The sequence below is a fragment of the Schistocerca americana genome, chromosome 5 (assembly GCF_021461395.2).
Source record: "Schistocerca americana isolate TAMUIC-IGC-003095 chromosome 5, iqSchAmer2.1, whole genome shotgun sequence".
NCBI classification, from domain to species: domain Eukaryota; kingdom Metazoa; phylum Arthropoda; class Insecta; order Orthoptera; family Acrididae; genus Schistocerca; species Schistocerca americana.
In genome coordinates this window covers 538038190-538057569 of record NC_060123.1, presented here as the reverse complement: position 1 = coordinate 538057569, position 19380 = coordinate 538038190, and positions in this window count along the sequence as shown.

Below are 19380 nucleotides of genomic sequence, written 5' to 3'. Positions count from 1 at the left end.
ACTCCTGGATGCTATCAGGGCTGAGTTGCCTGTGTGGCATCTATTTACGTACTCTAATGTAACGGCGGAACATCTACGGCTGTTGCATTTTTATGCGCTCGCTACAGTCGTCAACTACCCTTCTGTGTCTAACGTGTAGTTCACCTCTTTGGAAATCCAAGCTATTAGTGTCTTGTCGAGGACAGATGCACAAGGCCATGGACGGAAGGGATGTAAATGTTGGAATCTGCATTGCGATGTTCTGGTGGTAACTGTCACGTACTGGTGAGAATAATTTGGAGTTAAAATACATAACTAGACATAAAGATGCACACATGTAGTTTTCACTGAAAACACTGATACTAAAGAAATACATAAAAGCATAAGAATGTGGGATCTCACTGCCATTATCGATCACGTTAAAGATCCTTGGTTATTTTTGATGAGTTACTGCCACGAAATATTCTTCCAGAAATCCCGAACAGGCGGTTCTACAATTACGACGCCGAACCAGTAACAAAAAAACCGTAAATTCAATTTAAAAAATTCCAACTTACAAATATATTTAACCAATAATCGTTTACACCAGCCAATTTAATTTCGAGCGATGACTGTATTCTCGAATTTATCTTAGGTCAGGAATGCGCGATAGACTTTTCAACTAAAAAAACTTACTTATTTTTCGTATTTTAACGCTATCCCCCTTCCCCCTCCAATGTATAAAACAGTTTCAAACTTCTGATGACTTTACGAATAAATTAATGTGTTAAATATTTGATGTTGACCATGTAAGCGGGAAAAATTGCAGGAAAGGTTTCAAATAATGTTCTAAGTTCTTTGGAAATCGCTATGTGCTCCATTATCAAACACTATCTGAGTACATTTGGAATTATTTGTGCTCCGTTCTAAGCAAAAGATAGTTTTTTCCGCATGTTAGTGTTTATCTTCTGACATAAGTTTCGTTCAGTATTATAATTCTGTTGGTCCATTCAGTGGCTTATGTGAATACTGTCGCAAATTATGTTGTGAACGGAGTTAACAGTGAAGAAGTACTGACTGAAAGCGTTATGCCTGATGCGGCAGTTTTACTGCATGAACTGCGAAGTTAGTTATCCAGTTACTTTTATGATCCTTGGATCACTTTGCTCGATGAATCGAAATGATGTGGAACGGTTTATTTTACCTTCACGTAGAAAGTCAATTTGTAAATACAGTTACTTGTTGAACATTTATCTTGCCTTTCTCTAGAAAATATTCCGACACATGTGAGTTAGTAATTCCTGGCCACCTTCTTCTACACACTACTGTAGTAGTTATTCTTCCACGTAATAGAAAGCGCTGTCAAAGAGGTACTTTTTTAGTTTCTTTTCAAATTTTACCTTGGTGTCAGTCAGTCATTTTATATTGAGAGGTGGCCTTTGTCTTCGCCAATGGCAATTCTCACTTATATTTCTAATAATGTAACAATATTTAATGCAATAGATCGTCGTGTTCTTCTGAGAACACGAGGTTGATCGTAATAATATCATTTTTTGATCGTAATAATATCGTTTAATTTACTTAGCACAGACTTACTGTCGGTGTCTGCAAACCAACACCAAGTTATAAAAGAATGACCTGAGGAATCGAACTGTTTTTATTGATTGAATAAGTTAAGAATTCCCACTGTTTCCTATATTTCCTTATCCTATTGAGTCCCCAGTAAGAGGGAGAAAGAAATTAAAGTATGAAAACAACTACAGGAAGAATTTTTGGGAGAGAATAAGGACCGAATGACATTTAGCGATTCTGGGTGTACAATAGGGAACAATTAGTCGATAGGCAGCGATTATGGAAGCCCTGAAACTTCAACCTTTGACTGTTGCGATGTGTAGGTAGGTTGGACAGTCTGAAAAACTCACGTTTCAGTCTTTGGGAGGAAAAGCGCGGGATCTTTCCCATTGTGTAGAAGGGAGGTTTTATCGGAAACTTTAAACCGGGGAAATTGTGAGCTGATGATTGGTTGAGAGCCGCCCCCACCACTAGCTATCAGGCGAGCAGAACGGTAGCGTGGGTCCGAGTTGTGTATTGCTGCTGAAGACTTGGACGAGAGAGGACGTTTTTCTGAGATGGGTCGAGCTATGCTGGATTTGAGTGTGGGAAATGTGCTATACTTATGATTGATGGTTTCACATTAGGTGAAGCACCCTCTTTTGCACCTAGACGTAAAGTAATATTAATATTTTGGGGGAACGAAATTTATTTAAGTAGGTAATGTCCAATAGTAATTGATGTAGAAATGTTGCTTTGCTTTGTGATAGTAATTCGCAATTTTCGGGTTTTATAACAATTTCGTGGTGAATAATTTAATCTTAATTTGTTTAGCAAACTAGTTCATTAGGAAAAATGGAATATTTAAGTGTGTGTGGCAATTTACTTAGATTTGCACCTGGCACTCGCCACGTGGGGCTGATCAAGAATCTTATAGTTAGTGGGGGCACTAGTGATAGCGAGCTACAGCACGTAAGTAGTAAGTGTGCTGTTACATGAATGTCGAATTTTAGAAAACCAAGCGCACGTAATGCTTGCTTACTCACGTTGTGAAATTTTCTGACTAATTAATATTGCAAAGCGGGGAAAGAGATTAGTAAACTGATAACGTAGCCATGAACTTTGGCTGCAACAAAGTAAGTAGTTCAACTTGAGCGTGTGTATTTCGAATGTGTTATTTAGGAAGGGTTTTCATCTTTAAATGGGTGAAGTTGCGTCAGGAGTAGGCAGCAGTACAGTAGTGGCTATTAAAGTGAATGGTCAAATTAGCGCAATTGATATGTAATAATTTTTGTTTTCGGTGGGATAATTTTGAGTAGAGATAGTTGTTGAATGGTGAATATCGGAGCTGCTAACGGCTCGATCCTTATGTTTCTCCTGAGCATATGTTGGTGCAGTAATTGTGTGTGCATGTTGATTAATGGATACAGTTGTGGAATATCCTTTCTTCCGATCCAAAAGTGGCCATTTGTAGTAATAAGAGACACCATTCCCTAGGAGACCATAGTTTTAGTAAAAAAGTCAGATGCGTTGCCGATAAATTGAAATACAAAGTCAGATGCGTTAAATTTTACACTGTTAATAAGAAAGTCAGATGCGTTTAATTTACATTGTGGAATCTGTCGCATATTTCACTCTGTGAAAAGATCAGATGCCTGAAGATTTCTTTAAAGAAGTGAATTTTTTGTTCGTATAATTATCTGAAATGGTTAATGAAAAAACCATTTCTTATATAAAATTCGGAACATGCTTTATTTACTGCACGTTTTTGAGCTACGAATACTTTATTTCTTAAAGATGTGTTTTTCCAGAACAATATTCCGTATGTCATTACTGAAAGAAAGTCTTCAAAATATTCCAGTTCACTGATTTGTCTCCCTCCAAGATTCGCAATGATTGTAAGTGCAACTCCTTCAAGAGTTCCAAAACGTGCTTTTTCCGCTTTACATTCTTAACAACACACACACCTAGGAATTTTCTAGTTTCCTCCCCATTTATTGGTTTCTCATCGTGTTTAAAATTTGTCATTGGTGTAGTACAACTACATCTGAAAACTGAAAACAATGTGTCCTTTTAAATTGAGAGCGAGACCATTCAGAGAAAATCGTTCAAAGACATTCTTTGCTATTTCTTAAGTTTTGTATGTGTGACTGGACCGCTTACAATTCCAGTGTTTCTCTGCTTGTTGTCTATTAGATGTAAAATCGTTTACAGATATCACAAACAGCAGTGGAGCTGATATTGAGCCTTGGGGAACCACATTAGTGATTTCAGTCCAGTCATTATTACGTCTACGAACGACACTCTTTGAATTGCTAAATGCAATTTCCTACATCCTTTTGGTTAGGAGCTACAGTATCCGTTAGTTGGCTATACCATCTGTTCCACAGAACTTCAGTTTATCTGGGTAAATACTGTGATTCATACAGTCAAATGTCTTAGATGAGTCGCACAATATACTAGCCGGTGTTATTTTATTATTTAATGCTTTTAAGATATGGTGAGCGAACACGCAAATGGCATTCTCAGCATAGCAACATTTCTCAAGCCAAAACTGGGATTTTCTGAGGATATTGTTGTTGCTATGGTGAGATACTATTCTAAAATACAATACCTTCTCAAATTTTTCGAAAGAATGTCAGTAGTTTACATATAGCAAGCTATATTTTTTTTTCCTTCCGTCGTCTTCTTCTGGGTGTCAACGACAGACAGTTTCTTGAAGGTTTTAAATAAGGTATAAAACATGTTTCTAGTCACTAAGATGAGTCACTCGCAAATATTGAATGAAAATAGTTTGGGTATTTGCCCGCAGTGAGTCTACATTGCCTCATTACATCTACACAATCTGTAATTTTAGTACTCTCTAATTGTAGTACTTGTTTTACTCTGTTAAGCCTTTAATGAGTAGGATCTGACACTTTAAATTGAACTGAGGTAGCGTATTCCTCACTCACTGCCAGAAAAACGTGCAACACCCTCAAGGAACAGATAATTTTATTGACATATGAGATCACAGGTCGTTCATCATTGTAGGAGTATTTTATAGCACATTTAGACCAAATGAAACACACATGTCCCAGTAATGCGGGGGAGGGGGAGGGGGAGGAGGCAAAGAATCGCAACGTTACACAGTGTATCCTCCTCCGCTAGCGAGTATTCTCGCATGCAAACGATCATAATGGTGCAGAATGGCATTCTGCGATAGATTGTCACCAGCACTTTGCACCTTTTGTTGCAATTCGTCAATGGTTCTTGCTGGCGCTGGAGAGAGAGTAAGTTGCCGCTTCATCTTGTCCCAAACGCTTTCAGGCAGTGAAAGATCTGGTGAGCTTGCTGGCAGTACCAGTTGTAGACAACAAAGAGCACGTTACGTTGCAGCACCCTATGCGGACGTGCGCTGGTCTGCTGAAGAGACACGCTAATTTCCTGTCGAAGAAATGCAGTAGCACTTCTGCGAGGTTGCAGGTAAGCGCTGCTAACTTTGCGTTGCACTAAGACCAGATGTGATCTCGAGTAACTGATGCTACCCTCTCCCCGCACCATCCCTCCTCCCCAGCCACCTACAACATTAAACCTGGGATAGGGCCCGTGTAGCGTGCTCGAATGCACTCTGAAATAGGTGGCTCACCAAGTCTACGCTATAAACGTGCGCGTCCATTACTCGCATGGAGACAGAACCTACTCTCATCACTGAAGACCACCACCACCACTCCCAGTGTTGCCGTGCTTGGTAGTGGAGTTCTGGTGTCATTGGTAGCTTGGCTAGGACGACACATGACCTAAATCCAGCGGCAATCAGACTCTTCTCAGTGGTTCATGACGACAGAGCAGCTACCAATTGTGCCAAGATTTCGTCTGTGAATGATGTTTGGCTAGCCGCCTCTGTTCTCACAATGCGTACCTCTTGATACGCGTCTGTATTACGCGGACATTGGCATTCTAGTTTACAGACACGGGGACACTCCCCAGACGACTGTTCAAAGCATCGTCACACCACCAATACACTGTGCCCAACATGTGCAGGAATCCGTCGGTAATTCCGTTCAGTTCACCACTAGAGCACAAGGCTACCCCGTTCGTTTAAATTGCAGAAGTTATTTATCTCAAGTAAGTACTCGCCGATAGGGCGTTATTGTATACTAGAATGAATGTTGCAAATACAGTCCACCTCTAAACACAGCACAGTTAGTCCACACTGCATAAAGAGTGAAAACAAAAGGTGCACATAGAGGCTCCTGAATGTTTTCTAATCGCTGATGACCTTGACAAATGAAGCACTAATGCTACAAGTCCTCAGTATAAACACGTTAAACTCTGTTGCCACTGGACACATTCCTTGAAGGTTTTTTTATTTTGTTCCAGCAACAAAAAATTCGATTCGACTTCATGAAGCCTCATTTAAGTGCAGGAATTAAACCACTGCTTCCCAAACGGAGGGTCGTCACCCTTGTTAGGATCGCGTCAACACTGAGCTATCATGTAGTAACCTGGAAAAAATCAAATTTTTAGGTTAACCCTATCCTTTCTATATCAGTGTTGACATTATCTGACATCCAGTTTTAGCTGAAATTCACAGCCAACTCGCAGCTTACAGTCAGTTTTAGTGCAAAAGGCCACAGTCGTCAATAATAATATATATTTACATCAGTTTCTTATTTCTGGTACAATGATTATTGCAGGTGTTTTGTTGAAGTTAGGAGGTTACGGAATTTTGCGTATGATGAAGGTTATTTGTTATTTGGGACTGAAGTATAATTATTTCTGGTTATCTTTGGGATTATCTGGTGGCGTTGTTGCTAGATTTATTTGTTTTCGTCAAGCTTTAGTCTTTAATTGCAAATTCTTCTGTTGCTGATCTGAAACTTGATGTCTGTTCAGATTTAGCGCCAGCCGCTTAAAGGTGGCGCTAGTAGCGCCGCTATAAGGATACTTGTGTGTGTGTATGTGTGTGTGTGTTTGTAGAGTTTCCAAAATACTACCTTGCTACCATCCGTGTGGCTGGACTTCTGGGTTATGAAGGTAAACGGCTCAAGTTTATCTTTATTAGTATTAAGCAGGGTCTTGTGCTCTGGGTCCATAGACCCTACTGAGGAGGTAATTCATGATTTAATTTAACTTCCTATTTTTTTTATTTATTTCCTTCACTCAGTTTCAAGTGAGACATCATAATCGGAGATCTTCCATGATGGCTCGCGGTACCTTGATCTTATGCCACCATGCAGGTGCCACAGAGCCGATATACTGAAAGTGCATGGAGTGGACATAATGCTTCAACCTTGTTCAGAAGTTTCATAGTGGATATCCGAACCATTTCCCTAAGGAGCTGCATGTAAGTTCATGGTGGAGGTCCTCGATCCGGGGCCAGCGAGATACTAGGAGTATGACACGAAAACACCGATCCTTGACAGTCTGAAGGAGGTGTAAGGACGAGGGGCAAACCGTCAAGCAGGTGCAAAGAAGCGCCGGGAGTATTGTTGCAGAATAAAAGCGGAGCATGGTCCTGTTTCGTATTTTTGTGCTGGCCGATTTAGGGTAGACCTGGTGGCGAAAGTGTAGCAGGTTCATTCTTTTCTCTCGTAAATATGTGTTAAAAAGTAGCTTCTTACCAAAGATAAACCATGTTGTTTAACTCTGTCCGTTCAGTGTAGTGGTCGATTGTGGAGAATCAGGCGATCGCAGAGATCTGAACGTCGTCTTGTAAAATTGGGATGCAAATCAGGTTTACTTGAAATATACGCTGAGCGGTCACGAGCGTTGTTTACTTTTGAGATTGGACGTGGTGAGTTGATGTTCCTCACGAATGTCTTTAGGATGACAAAGTCGCCATTATCAGCACCTCACTGAGTTTCAACGATGTAGTGTATTATTGCAACGAGAGGCTGGATGTTCCTTCAGAGAGCCTTGTCAGGAATGTAGCCACTGTACGTACATGACTGCTACCAACGGTGATCACGGGAAAGTACGGTCGCACGAAAGCGTGGCGCAACCGAGAGGGAAGAACGCTGTCTTCGGCGAATGGCTCTGGCGCATCGTATTGCAGCTGCAGCATCAATTTGACAAGAAGTTGGCATCACATATGAGTTGGTACAAATCTGTCACTTCGAGCGCAACTACGAACCAGATGCCTTGTGGCGTGCATTCCACTGATCCCAAACCAGGACCATTGGCGACTTCGGTGGTGTCAAGAGATAGCGCACTGGAGGGTACGTGGAGGTTTGTTGTGTTTTCTGATGAAAACTGGTTCCACCACGGATGATTAGAAGGAGCCCAGTTGAGGTCCTGCAACCAACCTGTCTGCGTGGTAGACGCACTGACCTACACCTGGAGTTATGGTCAGGTATGCTGTTGCACATGACAGCAGGAGCACTCTCGTGGTTATTTCACCCACAATAACAGCAAATTTGCGCCTCAGTCTGGTGATTCGATCTGTTGTGTTGCTATTCACGAACTGCATTCCATAGGGGTTTTCCAATAGGATAACGCTCATCTACATACTGCTGTTGCCATCCAACATGCTCTGCAGACTGTCGACACGTTGCCTTGGACCACTCCATCACCAGACCTGTATCCAGTCCAACTTCATCAGATGGCATATCCTGCGTCATCCACAACAATCATTAACCACCCCGGAACTGACCGAACAAATGAAACAGTCATGGAACTCCTCCCTCAGATTGATATGCGGCACTTGTACAACACAATGTATGCACGTTTACAAGCCTGCATTCAACATTCTGGACGCTACACAAGCAGTTCATCTTTGTAATGGCTTATCTCGCACTTACACTAAACAGTGATCTTGCAATGTTAATCACTTAAATATGAAACCTAGATGAATGTGTACCACTAATTTCATTGCTCTACGTTACTTATCTTTTGTTTTGTGATTTTTTTCCTTCAGTGTAAAATGCCAAGTACCTTGGCATAGGTGAGAGGATAAAATTCTCAGTGCCCGAGATAAAGGACGATACGGAAGATATAGATCCTGCTTTACCGAGACTGTAGAGCTGTGAAAGATAAGTGCAAGTAAAGTTGCGCACTAGAAAATGAAAATACCATGAAATGTTTCTGCAATATGGATTTACTTTTATTTCTATAAATCCCGAAGACAAACCAGCGTACCTGACAGGTAATGGCTGCTTAGCGGGGCAAGCCTTTGGCTGGATAACAAAAGGCTAAGGAAACGTACTGTGTAATAAAGGGAAAGACACTGTACTGCTATTTCTTAGTTTTGATACTTTAATATAAAAGCAAGGACAGATTTTCATAAATATGGTTGCGTTCAGTGAGAATGCACTATATTCGTCTGTTATTCGGACTAATGTAAAACGCTGCGCTGCTGTTCAGAATTAGATACAAGAGGTCACATAGCAATGGACAGCTAGTAGCAGCTAAATTTTAAATGTACACTATCACTTATTGCTAAATTCTGGTCATACTTGATTGGTTAAATTTCTTTAAGTGAAAATATTAATATTTAGTTCGAAATTAATAATATAGGAAACATGTGAAACCTCTACCGCTTTTTTCACAGATTTAAAAAAAACCAAAGAGGATTGCACGTAAGTACAAAAACACGTTTCACTTACGGGAATACGTTTGATAAGATGATTACGCATCCATAGCTGAGTGTTCAGAGCTGTTGACTACCATTCGGACGACTCAGGATCGATTCCCGGAGCTTCCAGGGATTTTCTTTTTGTGGGAAATCTTATTCAGCCTTGTGAGGAAAACTGAGGAGCTACTTGACCTGTTAATAGCCGTTTAAAGGTTAACAAACCCAACAACGACCGGGAGAGCGAGCGGTTTTGCTGTCCATATGACTCCCCCCCCCCCCCGCCCCCTCTGTCGCATTCAACCTCGCCACTGGCAGAGGATGACATGGCGGTCGGTCAGACCCGATTCGGACGTCTAGGACCAGAACGCGGAACTTTTGTTAATCAGCAGAAAGTGATGTTACAAGAAATATATTAATTTCGCAAACACGATAATATATGACATCAAGAGCTCAGAATTCTACAAGGCAATAAAGGTTTAGCCCGTCCACTGTTCTTTTACGGAAGAGAATGTCGTTTTCCCCTGATGATACTGACAATTAGTTTCTAGTGTAAGTGCAGAATCAGTCGTGTTAGATGTGACTTAGCTGATAGTATGTACGCTCTTGTTTAACCATAGGTACTGCAACGTCAATTTGAGATGCTATTGAAACTGAGCACAGTAGACTGTTTCACACCTTAAGGTATTTTTAAACATTTCTAACTGTAGCTAACAAAACTAGATCACTGGATCGTAACACTCTGATTCCAACCTTCACAAGCTACCAGTTCCCATCCTCACCATCCTAATTACAGACGTGCTACCGCCTGATGCCAACTTCACGGTGAGCCTCATTCGATTCCGTGATATTAGCACCTCCTTTCTTTTCTTTTTTTGTTTTTGTTGACACTTCAGTCTTATTACTGTTTTTAAGCGCCCGGCCTTGAATTACTGTTCCAAAGTCTTCATATGGGAGTAGCACTTGCACCCTACGTTCTCAATTATCTTTACACTGTGGTTCAATCTGTCTTCCTGCACAGTTTTTACCCTCTACAACTCCATCCAGCACCGCGGAAGTTAGTTCCCGATGTCTTAACTCAGGTCCTACCATTCTGAACCTCCTACTTCACTGTTTTCCTTACATTACTTTTCTCGTCGGTTCTGCAGAGATACTCCTCATTTCCTACCTAATCAGTCCAAAAAATCTTCAACACACTTCTAAAGCATTTCATCTAAAACGCTTCAAGTTTCTACAGCTTATGTTTTCCGATCGTCCATGATTCACTGGCATACAATTCACCAGCGTACAATGTTCGACTTTCGAGAGACTTTCCGTATAGTAATGCAATACTTATTTTTCTGAAAGCAGATTGGTTTTCTCTAAAATTCCAATTCACCATATTATTCCCCACTCTTTTAGCTACAAAACCCTGTTTTTCAATATAATCTCTGTATTATGCAACAGACCTACACCACCTTACTGGTAGGGCCTGTATGCCCTCATGGTACCATTCTACTGATTAACGTCGGAGCCATCGTCTTGCCATATTATTAACCTTCCCATTACACTTCAGAGTTGATCGTTGCACGATGTGGTAGTCACACAAGACCGTCGTCATGGTTTTGCCGGCTGAGTGTACCGCTTTGACCTTTTTCTTCGGAGAAGCGGTCATGTGGCACACATCTACGAGTACCCCAACTATCAAGAGAGATATCAGGTTGTGCAGGAAAGTGTTTGACTGTGATACGCCGATCACGTCGAATGAGTGTGTCCGCACCCTCGAACATTACAGAAATCACGTCTGTGTCCGGCGAACCGGCAGTTGAGAGACTGGTTAGGGTTGTGCGACCTTGGTGCAGTGATGTCGAACGCTTCGCCCAACGTCTCGCCGTGCTTTCGTACGCTGCCAGCTCACCACAGACATTCTGAAAGCCCTTATTTATATCTGCGATGCTCTGGTTTTCCGCCAAAAGTAACTCAATATCAACTCTCTCTTTGCCTTCAGCTGGTCCTGTAAATCTTCTTCACTTTCACTGAGGATAATAATGTGATCAGCCTTCCCAACCGTAATTTTATTCTTACGCCTGAACTATTCTGTTATCTCCAAATTGCTTCTTCAATGTATAAATTATACTGTAGAGGCGAAAGGCGACGTCCGTGCCTTGCACCCTTTTTAAGCCATCCACAACTATTAGTAGTTGAGGTCCAATCTTTGAACTTCACAGTAGTTTGTATCATTGAGCAGTGGTGTAGAGAACAGAAATCCAACAAGTAGTATTATCATTATAAGAAAGGGCAAATTCTTAATGCAGGACTACTTCCAGGGGTGAAGGATCATGCATTTATATCAAAAAAGGAACACAGTTCAAATCAAGATATGACCTCACTACAGTAAGTGAACACTTTGAAATATCAGGTATTGAATTAACAGGGCTTGATGTCAACAAGAAATTAATCATTATTTGTAAGTATATATCTCTCAGTGGTAGTGTGTACAGTTTTTTCAGTAAATTAACAGAAGTGGGAGATAAAGTCTCAAGTACAAAGGTCAACATAATTTTGTGTGCAGCCATTAACGTCAACACTAATATCATAAATGAATCCAGCATCACCTTCCTAAACATCCTTCAAAGTTTTGGCAACAAGGGTTACCACAAATACTGCATCAGTAGCCACAAATATGGACAGGGAAAAATGTGATGTAGCTGTAATAGATCTCGGACTATCAGACCATCTCTGTCAAATAACAACAGTAAAATCAGGCATCGAATCTTTCCCTAAACTACTAGATATTAAGAAGTCCTCCCAAACACTCAAACGCCTCAGTTTCATTAAAAAGATTCGCAATGATCCAGAATTGTTAAATTTCTATCATAGATACAAAAAGATCTATAGGAAGGTTCTGACTGCGGCAAAAAAGTCATTTAATGGCAAAATAATGAATAATGCAGAGAATAAAAGCAAAGCAGTCTGTGAATTTATAAAAAAAAGGAAACGGGGAGAGGTAAACAAACACAGAATAACATGATGCTAATGGAGGGGGATAAGAAAATAAATGATCCACAACGCTTAGCAAACTATGGAAACGAGAATTTTTCAAGTATTGCAGAGAAGTTACATCAAAAACTCTCCAAAGCAAATATAACACCTGTAAATAATGTTGCACTAAATACAATGATGTTACTTCCAACCACAGAGAATAAAATCAATAAAACTGTTCAAAAACTAAGAAATAAAATTTCAGTAGGCTTAGATGACGTACTAAAGTGTGTACTGACACATTGCATTAGGATTATACAAGGCCCTATAAGAAATATAATAAATGAATCCTTCACATCAGGAACATTACCAGAGCAGTTAAAACAGGCAAGAATTGTACCTTCGCTTAAGAAAGGTAATGCAGAAGTCATAGAAAACTACCAGCCCATTTCCCTGCTGTCACCATTTTCAAATATAATAGAAGCAATTATGAAAGGTAGATTAATGAATTACCTGAATAAATACAAGCTTTTAAGCGAATCACAGTTTGGTTTCGGAAGTGGCGGAAACATGGAGTCAGCTATAGTAGAATTAAAAAGGAATTGTATTTGATGCTCTTGATATAGATAAGCATGTGACAGGCATATTTTTCGATCTTTCTTAGGCCTATGATACAGTTGACCACAAGATTCTATCAATTAAATTAGAAGCATTAGGAATGAGAGTGATAGCTAATGAATGGTTTCGATCATACCCAGCAGGTAAGTATGTTCCTGTTCCTAAGTGTAGAATTTCTGATAATAAATGAGTAATTACTGTTGCACCTCAGAATGAAATTTGACCTCAAGGTAAAACATATCCTATAAATGCAGTTGCTACAACTAAGAATAGAGTTACTGTTCCAATTATTCAAAAGAGTGGAGATAAGACATGCTTCAAATAGATCTAAACATTTAGTAAAACACTTATCAGAAGCAAAATACACTAGTTTAGGGGTTCCGCAAGGTAGCATATTAGGACCAATACTATTCCTGATGTACATAAATGACTTTCCCAGTAGTGTTACTCATGGTGAAAAATATCTCTTCGCTGATGGCAGCAATATTATGGTCACTGAGAAAACATGAGAACTCCTTGCTGAGAAAGCAAATGAAACTCTCAAGGATGTTTATGATTGATCAATAAGTAATACAGTGACATTGAACATAAAGAAATGTCATGAATTTCAGTTTAAAGAGAAAAAAATGACAATGTTAAACTAGATGTAGATGGCACGTCTATAGACTGTGTAACAAATGCAAAATTTATGGGAATGAATATTGATTCTCAGTTGAAGTGGTGTGAACACACAAAGGTACTTGCAAACAGAATGTCATCTGCATGTTATGCCCTTAGAATCCTATTATCAGTGTGTGACATGCAGTGCCTTTTAGTTACATATTATTCATAGGTACACTCAATTCTTAGCTGTAGCATTCTTTTTTGGGGAACAAACGCACAAAATACGAACACCGTTTTCAAACTCCGGAAAAGAGCCATAAGAATAATAACCAAAAATATTAGTCGATCTCTTTGTAAAGATCTGTTCAAAACAGCTGGGATTTTAACTGCTCAATGTGAATAGATTTACCAGTCAGTTGTACATATCGAAAATAACATTGGTAATTACTACACAAACAGCTCTGTCCATGACCATGCAACAAGAGATAGACTCAACTTACATTTACCAAGAAACTCAAAACAGCATTTTCTACCAAGGAAGTAAACTGTACAATAAATTAACAAAAGAGGTTAAGGAAATTGCAAAAATACACTTATTTAAAAATGCAGCTAAAGTGTACCTGTTATGCAATACATTTTATACACTGAAGGATTACTTAGATGAAACAGAGTAGGGAGTTGATAAAAAATTTTGTACAAATAAATGACAATAATAATCATGATTATAAAACATCCAACATTTCACATAACACCTTCAATTTACGTTTTCTTCCTTCTTTTTTCATTTCTAGAAATACTTACCCCCAAGCTACACATAGCTCAATGCTAACACCTCTTCCACTTTCTGAGCTCAACATCTCATTCATTATAGAAGGATGCTGCCTCAGTTTTTCGGGATAGAAAATGGGAAGTTGCGGTACAGAAAAAGACCGAGCGGTCATTAGTGTGTGTGTGTGTGTGTGGGGGGGGGGGGGGGGGGGGGGTGTGTGAGCGTGTGTGTACGTGTGTGTGTGTGTGTGTGTGTGTGTGTGTGTGTTTAGTGAGTGAAGTGTTATGAAACAATGTGCGTATAGTGTGTGCAGTGACTGATAGTGAGATATGAGTGAACAGTGTGGCATTACATTATTTAATAAGTTATTTGTAAAAAAAGTATTGTATACCAGGAGCAAATGTAATGATAGTCTGTAACTAGAAGTCTGTAAATACATGTGTATACGAATTAGCCTATTTTCAATTGGTCTAAACTTGTAATTATTTTGGCATGTCCTATACCCTTGTAAAAAGAGATCTACAGACGAATAAAGCTACTACTACTACTACTACTACTACTACTCCGTTCTTTGTCTTCCATTATTACTGCTCTCTTCTGGTTCTCAAAAATATTGTACACCACTCGTCATTCCCTTTAGCTCTTGCACCATTTTACGCTACTGAATTTTTTTTCTAGGTCAACAGATCCTATTAACAGGACTTGATTTTTCTTAAGCCTCGTTTGCACTATCCAACGCAACATAAGTACTGCCTGTCTGCTGCCTTTACCTTTCCGAAAGCTAAACTGATCGTCATTGTAAAGTTACTCTGTCTTCTTTTTCATTCACCTATATTGTTCTTGTTAACAGCTTGGATTTTTTTTTCACTTAGAGCTACTTTCGGCAATGGCTTCTAGCATTTTGTATGTCACCGTTCTCCAATTTCTGACAGTCATCTTCTGATTGCATCTGTCTAGGATGACCCGCAGTGTTTCGAGATTTTCCACAATTCGCGCCCACGTTATATCTTATTTGTTGAATCCCCTGGCGTTTAGTACTTTACGTTTTCGAGGACAGTTGCTCCCCACTTCCAACAGATGACGCTATGTTTGTAATAGCTCATTGATGGGTGCTACGTAGTCTTCATGTCTAATTAGGTCAGCGATGTCAATAGCATCTGACCGCACATGGAAATGTGTGATAATATGGAGCGCCAGCATTAAAGTAGGGATTAGAAGCTCTTATGGCGGAGGGGTGTTTACCGTGATTGGGTTGTGGTACCCTTCTTCAGCTTAACAAAACCCTAAATGTGGAGGTATATAGTTACATTTTACAGAGTTCCGCATTGCGTAACCCGAGGATCCGTTCGGAGGCGATGTCTAAATCAGCATGACAATGCGACCTGACAATAGCCACCATCTGTGAGGTAATGGGTTGTGGACAATAACATTCCTCAAATGCCAAGAGTCGCGATCTGAAGCCAAAGAAACACCTCTGGGCTGAGTCAGAACGTCAACTTCGCTCCAGATTCCAGTGTTCAACATTGATACCTTCTCCGGTTTTGGCTGCCGTCGTTCCGCAGACATTCAGAGAGCTCATGAAAATCGGCACATCACGAAGGAATTATCCGAACGAAATTGAAATCAGTAGATATGATGTACATGCACATACAAGGAAACGGTTACAATGTCATAAAAATTGGATGATTTATTTAAGAGAAAGAGCTTTACGAATAGAGCCCACTGGTGCAACGCTGGCCCTTATGCAAGCAGTTATTCGGCCTGGCATTCACTGACAGAGTTTTTGGGTGTTCTCCTGATAGATAACGTGGCAAATTCCTATTGATGCATTACATCGTTAAAGTCCGAGCTCGCTGGAAGGCCGATTCCTTGGCAAGCACAAAAATAAGGAGTGTAAACTCTCACTATTAGCAGGAGAACATTACCTTCATAAAATGTAAGTCCAGGATAGCTTGCCACGAAGGGCAACGAAACAGTGCGCAGAATATCGAAAACGTCCTTCTGTGCTGTAATGGTGCCGCGGATTACAGCGAAAGAAAATAGAATGGAACCCTGTCCCTCACTCCTGGTTTTCGTGCTCTAAGACAGACGGAATCCAGTCACTGTCCAGAGCTTCTCCAGACACAACTTCAGTGATCATCAGGGCTCAGTTCGAAGCGGAAGCTATTCTACTCCAGTCAGTGAGAGTCCAGGCCTTGAGATGCCCCAGGCAGCGATAGGATACCACCCCGACTGTCGTCCGCCATAGTGTCCGATAACCATGAGTGATGGTGTGGTGCACCAATTGTTTTCATAGCAGGACCGCTTTGGTTGTTCTCCACACCACCATTACAGCACAAAGATACCTAGACGTCATTCTTCGCCCCGTTTTGTTGCTCTTCATGACAAGGCATCCTGCGCTTACATTTCACAAAGGTAGTGGCCGCCCGCATATGTCGAATGTTTTTACTGCTTGCCTAGGTGCTTGCCAAACCCTACCTTGGTGAGCAAGGTCGCCGTATATCTACCCTCAGGAGGACATCCAACAACTCTGTCAATCAATGGCCAGAGCGGATAATTGCTTGTATAAGGGCCAGAGATGGAACAACACGTTATTTACTTGCTTGATATGTGAAACTCTTTCTCTCTCTCTCTCTCTCTCTCTCTGTCTGTGTCTAGCGTAAATCATGGAGAAGTGCGGATGTGTTTCATATGTCTGTGAGTCGTGTAATTGAGGCGGGAAGTGGGGACCAGCCCGGTTTTAACCTAGAGGGATGTGGAAAACCGCCTAAAAACCACATCCAGGCTGGCCAGCACACCGGCCCTCGCCGTTAATCAGGCGGGCGGATTGTATCCGGGGCTGGCACGTCTACCCGAGTCCACGAAGCAGCGCATTAGCACTCTCGGCTAACCTGGCGGGTTCTCTCTCTCTCCCTCCCTCCCCCCCTCCCTCCCCCCCTCCCTCCCCCCCTCCCTCCCCCTTTTAATTACAAGAGACTGTGACTTTTCTAACAGGACATCACACGTCACCCAGTTGGCACGTAATACGATTACAAATCAATTGTGTGAAATGGTGGATTCAGCCTGAGACCCTCTCTGCCAATGTCATTCAGTACTTCATGTGAATAAAGTGCCAGTTCTGTTTCAGAATAGTGATACTCTGGTTATGTATCAATACATAGTTTTCTTATTTCATAGCATCGTAAGAGAGTTAGTGCTCCAAAATCCTGCTCCACATCGAGTGATTCAACGGATCACGTCTCCTTTGTTGTGCAGTGCTGTGGCCTTTTCAAATTTCCATTCTACCGATCTTTCTTCGAGTGAGTCTTTGTATGTGACTGCTAAAAATGAGCAATTTCCTGCCGCTAATCCGAAAGAAGTCCAAGTGATATGCATTCTGGACCTGAAGTTTTTGATTTACCAATTTATTTTATTTATTTTTTATTTATTTATTGTTCCGTGGGACCAAATTAAGGAGAAGTCTCCATGGTCATGGAACGATAGTAGAAACAGATAAAATGAAATACAAGAAACGTATTCAGGCGACAATTCCTAAGTTTAAATAAAGAAAATCAACAATGTAACATTCAAATTTGCTTAATTTTGCAGCTCTTCCAGGAGGTCCTCGACGGAATAGAAGGAGTGAGCCATGAGGAAACTCTTCAGTTTAGACTTAAAAGCGTTTGGGCTACTGCTAAGACTGACTTAAGTTGATTCACTTAAGGTGTTTGACTTAAGTTGTATACGAGGCATCGGGCTGCTAGGACAGTACGATGAACCAGACACATTCAGAGGACAGAAGAGAGTTCTGGATAAAGTTTAATAGTTATCGCTCTCTGACAATATGGGCGGCAGTCTACTGGTTTCTGTGGGGCTGCCCTAAAGCACTTTGTGGCTCTGGCGAGTTGGTCGAACGTCGATGACCGCAGAAGTGCCTCTGTGGGCAGCCAGTGTTCTGTGGGGAGGCGATCCGGCAGCAGGTCAGGCCAGAAGCAAACAGAGGGCGCTGCGAGAATTGGGGGCGGCCTCTGGGAAACCGCCAGCGTCGGCCGCCGCCTAAATGGGCTGCGGTCGTCCGGCGCTGGCCCGCTGCCTGCAAGTCCAGCCCGGCACCGAGGGGCGGAGGTCAGGTGGCCGCGCCAGAGGAACAATGTTTACGGTGAACGCTTCCCACTCGCTGAGCACGGATCACCTCCATGAGAGTGGTCCATTCACAGACCTCAACTGTAAATAGCGCAAGTCGTAATTAATAACATCACTTACTATGAAATGAACACCCTCAGATGCTTACATACGTCAACGAGTACAGATGAAAATGTGTGCCCCGACCGGGACTCGAACCCCGGGATCTCCTGCTTACATGGCAGACGCTCTATCCATCAAAGCCACCGAGGACACAGAGGACAGTGCGACTGCCGGGATTTATCTCTGGCACGCCTCCCGCGAAACCCACATTCTCAACGTATTGTCCCGCACTAAAGTCGTAGTGCCCGCGCCCATTTCATTACCCGCGGCGCGTTGCCGATTCCCGTAAGAGTTCGGGCACTGTATGTGCATTCGCACAAAGAAGAAGTTGGTCAAGTGGCCGGTGAGCCTTAACTATGTATATCCTAAGATGGTATCTGTTCTTTCGGACATGTCCGAAAGAACAGATATCATCTTAGTATAAATAACATCACTGTCGAATAAGTTTATCAGTCTGCTAATCAGCCCACGATCCCGTTGAATAAGATGTAAATTTCACAATTAACGGTTTCGACTACTGCCATCTTCATATCGGTTATAAATAGTAACTAAGGACAATTAGCTGAGGGTAAACCTTAAAAAAAACTTGGAATAATAATAACAAATGAAATATAATGACTTGCATTCCTGCAATACATATCACCAAGGGTCCGTGCTAAACTTTCGCCGGTTTCTAGTTAGAAATGATGACAGCATTTGGAACAACTGTACTCATTGGGATTAGGGTAGTTTTGGGTATGGAGAGATAACATCTTAAAAAATGAACCGCACGCCGTGAATTATGAGGTGTGTGGCAAAAGTAACGAGACTGATTTTTTGTACTCCAGAGTTTTTTTTTTTTTTCAAACAACAATATTGTCCTCATCAAACTGTTTCCCTTCTGCAGATCCACACATACAGAGGCGTTGTTTCCAGCCTTGGTAGCAGCACTGGAAGGCCTCAGCTGATAGGGCCTTAACATTCCCAAAATAATAGTCACAAAATAATGGCCTTTTCAGACATTTTTCAATTTTGGGAAAAGACAAATGTCACAAGGACTCGTTTCAGGCGAACAGGTGACCTGTGAAGCAATAGGAATATCTTTTGAGGTCAAGTGTTTCGTGATGAATGAAGCATCCATTTGTTTGCAATGTCCTGTCGT